Source organism: Bombina bombina, chromosome 11, assembly GCF_027579735.1.
Source record: "Bombina bombina isolate aBomBom1 chromosome 11, aBomBom1.pri, whole genome shotgun sequence".
In the NCBI taxonomy this organism is placed as follows: domain Eukaryota; kingdom Metazoa; phylum Chordata; class Amphibia; order Anura; family Bombinatoridae; genus Bombina; species Bombina bombina.
Window position 1 is genome coordinate 30,801,362 of NC_069509.1, and position 8,010 is coordinate 30,809,371.

Below are 8,010 nucleotides of genomic sequence, written 5' to 3' on the forward strand. Positions count from 1 at the left end.
TTTTCCCTCAGAGCGCATCTGGCCAGCTGTCTAGTCACAGCCCGGCCGACCGCGCCATTACATTCAACGCAGCTCGCTCCTGCTCTGTTTACTGGCACTTTAAGTGACCTCAGATGTTCATGGAAGACAATTTCATGTCTTAAAGAATAAATAGAAAATATGAGGTGAATTTTGAATATGATTTACATGACTGAAGTAACAGATATGAGTATACTGTATATGTTGATCAAAGTGATTGCTATGTTTTTCCACTATTTTATTCTTTTCCCTTCTTTTTCTTTTTTGTTACTTTGTCATCTGTATATTGTCATCTGTATATTGTCATCTGTATATTGTCATCTGTATATTGTCATCTGTATATTGGTATGACATTTGATCCACTATGTATTACTGTAGTATACAGTTAACCTCAATAAAGACAATTAAAATATATAAATATACTGATTTGGAAATAATTTGTGATAAAAAGGTGATAAATTATTAACTGATTGGATCATTGTTTACTAAATTTACAATATAAGATCAGTCACTTTGTTTCATTAGTTCATATACACTTTAATTTGCACAGCACCTTCACATTGGCAGGATTTATGGGACAGACCTATTATAATGAAAAACCCAAATTTATCCCCACCTCCACAAATATTTATCCCAAAATGTGTTAGTGAGTCGCTGATCTGTTACAATCTGTTACTAGGAGTAATTTGCAGAAGACTTTTTTACAGAGAGGTTGGTTGATTCATGTAATAAACCTCCAGTAGAGGTGGTAAGGACAAATATCTGCAGCTAACATCTATGTTTCTGTGTCAAAAAAAAATGGCTTCTGCCAGTATTGAGTTACCCATTGGAACGATTAAGGCTTTCTTTCTGGGTGTGATGTGACATTTCTGGGAGGAACAGAGATAGTCTTTTGTTCTTGTTGTCTTCAGAACCTATTGAGTTGGAGATTGGAATGAGGTTATTTCAGGTAACGAACATGAGAGATTATTCATGGAGGTTTGCGTGGATAATACTATGTGATCATATTTTTCCTGCTCTGGCTGCAAAACATTTTGATTTTTATATGTTCTTAATCAAACTCTCTTAAAGTGCTATTATAGTCAAAAAATGTCATAATTTGTTAGAGCATGTAATTATAAGACTGTCGACCCAAGACTACTGTGTGTAGGGCTTAAACAGTAGAAATACTGCTCAGGACTTGCAGCACTGCTTGTCCCAAGCAGAACATTCCGCTGATCCAATCAGCAGTGCTAGTCGCATGACTCAGATGTGTAACTAGCACTGCTGATTGGATCAACTGTGTTTTCCGTTCGGAACCAGCAGTGCTCTGCAAGTCCTGAGTGGTATTTCTACTGGGTGTTTATCCTTTTGTAGGGTCAATAGTCTAAAAATGACATGCTCTAACAGATCTTTTTACTATAATGCCCTATCTACAATACCTATATTGGACACAACAAAACAATAACATGCTGTAATTAATTAGAACATTTTATACATAAATGTTGTCTGGTAACTGTGGGCCAGATTACAAGAGGAGTGCTAAATTTTACTTTCGCTCACAAGAAAGTCTGTAGTGCAGGCCCTGGGATTTAATTGTATCAGCAAATTTGCTTTGTTCTCTTTTTATTCTAATTGAGAGCTAAACCTACATAGACTCATATGCTAATTTCTAAGCCTTTGAAGGCCGCCTCTTATACCAATGTATTTTGACAGTTTTTCACAGAGTGCTAGTTCATGTGTGCCATATAGATAACATTGTGCTCACGTCCGTGGAGTTAATTATGAGTCAGCACTGATTGGATAAAATGCATGTCTGTCAAAAGTACTTGCATGGTATTTGAATACTGGTGCACAGCCCTCACAGGATATGTGCATATGCTGCAGAAGAACAGTCATAACGTTTACTAGAAGCATATTTGCTGATGAAAGTATATTGCAAAATGTTTCTATTTTAAATTGAAATGCACCTATACAGATTTAACTGAGTTTAATTTTGACTAGACTATCCCTTTAAGCATTTTATATAACAGTCTCATAGTGTTTAATGCCCCTTTAATTCATGGTTGCAGGCTAGAGTTATATCAGACTACTAGAGCTGTATTCTACATCTGTAGGTTCCCACCGCCTTCATCCTCATATGATCACTTGTATTTAATCACTATGATTATGGTACTGTGCATAAAGAAAGCTTGCAGATATCACTTACCTTGGGGATCCCTCCTATGTAGGTGGTTGTCTGGCTTCTGCCATTTATTGTGATCCTGGAAATAGAATCAGAGAGCAAACAGCATAAAATATACTGATTGGGAAATAATTTATGATAAAAAGATGATAAATTATTAAATGATTGGATCCTTGTTTACTAAATTTACAATATAAGATCAGTCACTTTGTTTCATTAGTTCATATACACTTTAATTTGCACAACACTTTCACATTGGCTGTTGGAGGATTTATGGGACAGACCTATTATAATGATCCCCCCCCCCCCACACAAATATTTATTCCAAAATGTGTTACTGAGTCTTTGATCTGTTACATTAGAGACATTTCTACTGAGTATGTGCAAGAGGGCACAGCACATATACGCATATACATCTGTGATTGCATAAGGCCTGTCATGTGATACAGAGGACAAGGAAATGAAATAAAACTTTGAAATTTCTCAGAAAAATACTGCTCCTTGTTTATAGTTCAAAGTAAGGGTCATTGCATTGTCTTTTTAGGACTTGTTAGTTGATTATGCAATTCTACTGTATTTAAAGGGACATGAAACCTTTACTTCTATTAACTAATTTACTTCATTCTCTTGGTATCCATTTTTGAAGATGCAATGCAATACTGAGAGCTAGCTGAATGTATTGAGTGAGCCAATAACATAAGGCATATACAGTATGTGCAGTGACCAGTCAGCAGCTGTTGATTCTATCTAGGTATCCTTTCAACAAAGGATATCAAAAGAACAAAACAACATAGATAATAAAGGTAAATTTGAAAGTTGTTTAAAATCACACGCTCTATCTAAATCAAGAAAGAAAATGTTGGGGTTTTCTTTTCTTTTAATAGTTCTTTAATTAATTAGATGTTAACCTAGTATGGGTTGAATGAAGATCTATAGGAAACGGATTTCAGGAAACGTTGCTCCATAGAAAAAGCTACACCCAGGTCATGTGTCCTATGTGGTAGGAAAAGGACATTACATTATTAATCGCTCTAATGGAGATTAGTACAGTAAGTCAGCTGGTCTTATTACTGAACAGGTATAGGAGCGGTGCAATAAATATTATACCTAGAAGCAAGACATGAGGCTTCTTAAACTGCAGACAGCCCTTACAGGATAAACTCAGGACTCTCTGCCACACTTTGATGGAGTAGAATTTGTCACTGAATATAGTGACCAATATTGTGATACCATAAAAGGATTTGTAAACATTTTCAGCTAATAGGGGTCATGGTAAACTTGTCGTTTTGGTTCTAAAGGGTTAGAATGTTCTTATAAGGAAGGAGATCTGGTGAATTACTGGTAATATAGTTTCTCCTTCACAACTAAGATCTGATCAAGTGGACAGAGCTCATGGGTGTAGTTTATAGGCATGTGCATATATAGTACAAATCCAACAAGGCATTTACAGCATAACATTTATTCACTGTAAATACAGCTGGAATTAAGAACACTGATAAAACATTCAGATGTACCGTTTTGTTTTCTGATGGGCTCTTGGGTCTGGTGATATCAGGTGATGCAGGAGATCTCAGAGGAGCAGGTCTATTTTCTTGGATCCTCCTGGGCTGATCGTTGTTCCCATCAAGCCCATCTGGAAGTCTCTCTCTTCTCTGGTCTATACATTCTCTTCGTTTGAAATAATATTGAGTATGAGAAGAATTTAAAATACACTTATTACTTTAAAGGGACATTAAACCAGGGATAGGCACAGACAAAGGCTGTGGCGGACATTTTCCAAAGTACAGACCTTAGTAAAGGACACCAAGGTACATTTGAAATTAAAACATTATTTTATAGTGCTTGGTGTTATTTATTATACTGATGCAGAAACCACTGATCCTATAACCAGCCCTCCTCTGGCTATACCCATGTGCCAGTGTCATACTGTGTCATTATATAGTGCTGGGTGTTATTATACTGATGCAGATACCACTGATCCTATAACCAGCCCTTGTCTGGCTATACCCATGTGCCAGTGTCACTACTGTGTCATTATATAGTGCTGGGTGTTATTATACTGATGCAGATACCACTGCACCTATAACCAGCCCTCCTCTGGCTATACCCACGTGCCAGTGTCACTACTGTGTCATTATATAGTGCTGGGTGTTATTATACTGATGCAGATACCACTGATCCTATAACCAGCCTCCTCTATCTATACCCATGTGCCAGTGTCACTACTGTGTCATTATATAGTGCTGAGTGTTATTATACTGATGCAGATACCACTGACCCTATAACCAGCCCCTCCTCTGGCTATACCCATGAGCCAGTGTCACTACTGTGTCATTATATAGTGCTGGGTGTTATTATACTGATGCAGAAACCACTGATTCTATAACCAGCCCTCCTCTGGCTATACCCATGTGCAGTGTCACTACTGTGTCATTATATAGTGCTGGGTGTTATTATACTGATGCAGATACCACTGATCCTATAACCAGCCCTCCTCTGGCTATACCATGTGCCAGTGTCACTACTGTGTCATATATAGTGCTTGGTGTTATTATACTGATGCAGAAACCACTGATCCTATAACCAGCCCTCTCTGGCTATACCCATGTGCCAGTGTCACTACTGTGTCATTATATAGTGCTTGGTGTTATTATACTGATGCAGATACCACTGATCCTATAACCAGCCCTCCTCTGGGTATACCCATGTGCCAGTGTCACTACTGTGTCATTATATAGTGCTTGGTGTTATTTACTGATGCAGATACCACTGATTCTATAACCAGCTCTCCTCTGGCTATACCCATGTGCCAGTGTCACTACTGTGTCATTATATAGTGCTGGGTGTTATTATACTGATGCAGATACCACTGATTCTATAACCAGCCCTCCTCTGACTATACCCATGTGCCAGTGTCATTACTGTGTCTGTATAGAGCTGGGTGTTATTATACTGATGCAGATACCACTGATTCTATAACACCCTCCTCTGACTATACCCATGTGCCAGTGTCACTACTGTGTCTGTATAGAGCTGGGTGTTATTATACTGATGCAGCTACCACTGATTCTATAACCAGCCCTCCTCTGACTATACCCATGTGCCAGTGTCACTACTGTGTCTGTATAGAGCTGGGTGTTATTATACTGATGCAGATACCACTGCTCCTATAACCAGCCCTCCTCTGGCTATACCCATGAGCCAGTGTCACTACTGTGTCATTATATAGTGCTGGGTATTATTATACTGATGCAGATACTACTGACCCTATAACCAGCCCTCCTCTGGCTATACCCATGAGCCAGTGTCACTACTGTGTCATTATATAGTGCTGGGTGTTATTATACTGATGCAGATACCACTGCACCTATAACCAGCCCTCCTCCTGCTATACCCATGAGCCAGTGTCACTACTGTGTCATTATATAGTGCTGAGTGTTATTATACTGATGCAGATACCACTGCACCTATAACCAGCCCTCCTCTGGCTAAACCCATGTGCCAGTGTCACTACTGTGTCATTATATAGTGCTGGGTGTTATACTGATGCAGATACCACTGATCCTATAACCATCCCTCCTCTGGCTATACCCATGTGCCAGTGTCACTACTGTGTCTTTGTATAGTGCTGGGTGTTATTATACTGATGCAGATACCACTGATTCTATAACCATCCCTCCTCTGGCTATACCCATGTGCCAGTGTCACTACTGTGTCATTATATAATGCTGGGTGTTATTATACTGATGCAGATACCACCGCACCTATAACCAGCCCTCCTCTGGCTATACCCATGTGCCAGTGTCACTACTGTGTCATTATATAGTGCTGGGTGTTATTATACTGATGCAGATACCACTGATCCTATAACCAGCCCTCCTCTGGCTATACCCATGTGCCAGTGTCACTACTGTGTCATTATATAGTGCTGGGTGTTATTATACTGATGCAGATACCACTGCACCTATAACCAGCCCTCCTCTGGCTATACCCATGTGCCAGTGTCACTACTGTGTCATTATATAGCACTGGGTGTTATACTGATGCAGATACCACTGACCCTATAACCAGCCCTCCTCTGGCTATACCCATGTGCCAGTGTCACTACTGTGTCATTATATAGCACTGGGTGTTATACTGATGCAGATACCACTAACCCTATAACCAGTCCTTGTCTGGCTATGCCCATGAGCCAGTGTCACTACTGTGTCTTTGTATAGAGCTGGGTGTTATTATACAGATGCAGATACACATCCAGTATTTCACTCAGGCTTTATTTATTCCATAACTTATCACCCAATATCACTTGCAGTCTCTTGACAAGCCTAACTTTATTCACACATTTTGAATCAGAAAGAAAATATATACTAAGGTTGTGGCGGACACAGCAAGGGCTAGTCACAGACACCAGTGTACATGTACGGACACCTTGCCTATCCCTGCATTAAACACCTTTAGATGGTAATATAAAATGATAAATCATATATATAAGAAAAACTCTGCAATATACTTTCATTATTTATTTTGTTCCCTTTTCCTGTAATTGCATTCCAATTGTAAGCTTTCTCTTCCTGTTGGAAATGGAAGTGCAGAACACTGTTATATGTCACACAGCCACTGGCTGCACACTCTAGTGACCTATTTATAAGTTATATAACTGTCCCTAATTGGCCACAGCAGAGAAGGTAATCTAAGTTACAACATGGCAGCCCCCATTGTTTTATAGACACTAAAACTTTACACTTATTTTGTCAGTATTTAAACAGCTAATGAATCTTTAAAAAAATACATCTACGTATTCTCAGACTAATCTTCTAGCTAGCATTTATTTAGTGTTTAATGTCCCTTTAAGTAGAAAATGAATCCTGTGTAGATCCTCTCCCTTGGTCAGCTGAGGACTCTCATGGTAACAATCTGGCGAGATCTTATCTGTCTGTAGAAATAAAATCTGTGTATTGCAGTTTCTATGTAAAGAAATAAAGGAATAAAACGTCTTCATGAAGGAGATGTGCAAGTGAAAATGAAACTTTATATAAAGCAAGTCTTGTATAGAAGGTCCACCATTCTCTTGGTCAGCTCCTTATCATGAGAGTATACTGCAGTAGGCTTAGTATGGTGCACGTGTTATAAGCACTATGGCCAGGACTTATTATCCTTCATGTGCACTTGGTTCTCATAGAGTCAACTTGCCCATGTGCATCAGCTGCCGGAATTTCAAAGTGCACAAGCAATCACTTGTGCAACTCTGCCTCCGGCTCTCGTACAAACAAGAGCAGTGCTTGCCAGTCCTTTTGGATGAACAAGTTCAGATTGCCTGACGTCGGCAAACTCAGAGGGTATGACTGATGCTTAACATAAAGGGACAGTCTAGTCAAAATTAAACTCATGATTCAGATAGGGCATGCAATTTTAAACAACTTTCTAGTTTTTACCTTGGGGATCCCTCCTATGTAGGTGGTTGTCTGGCTCCTGTCCTTTATTGTGATCCTGGATATAGAATCAGAGAGCAAACAGCGTAAAACATACTGATTGGGAAATAATTTGTGATAAAAAGATGATAAATTATTAACTGATTGGATCCTTGTTTACTAAAATTACAATATAAGATCAGTCACTTTGTTTCATTAGTTCATATACACTTTAATTTGCACAGCACTTTCACATTGGCTGTTGAAGGATTTATGGGACAGACCTATTATAATGAAAAATTCAAATTTATTCCCCCCCCCCACACACACACAAATATTTATCCCAAAATGTGTTAGTGAGTCTCTGATCTGTTACAATGTGAGACAGAGTATGTGCAAGAGGCACAGCTCATATACATA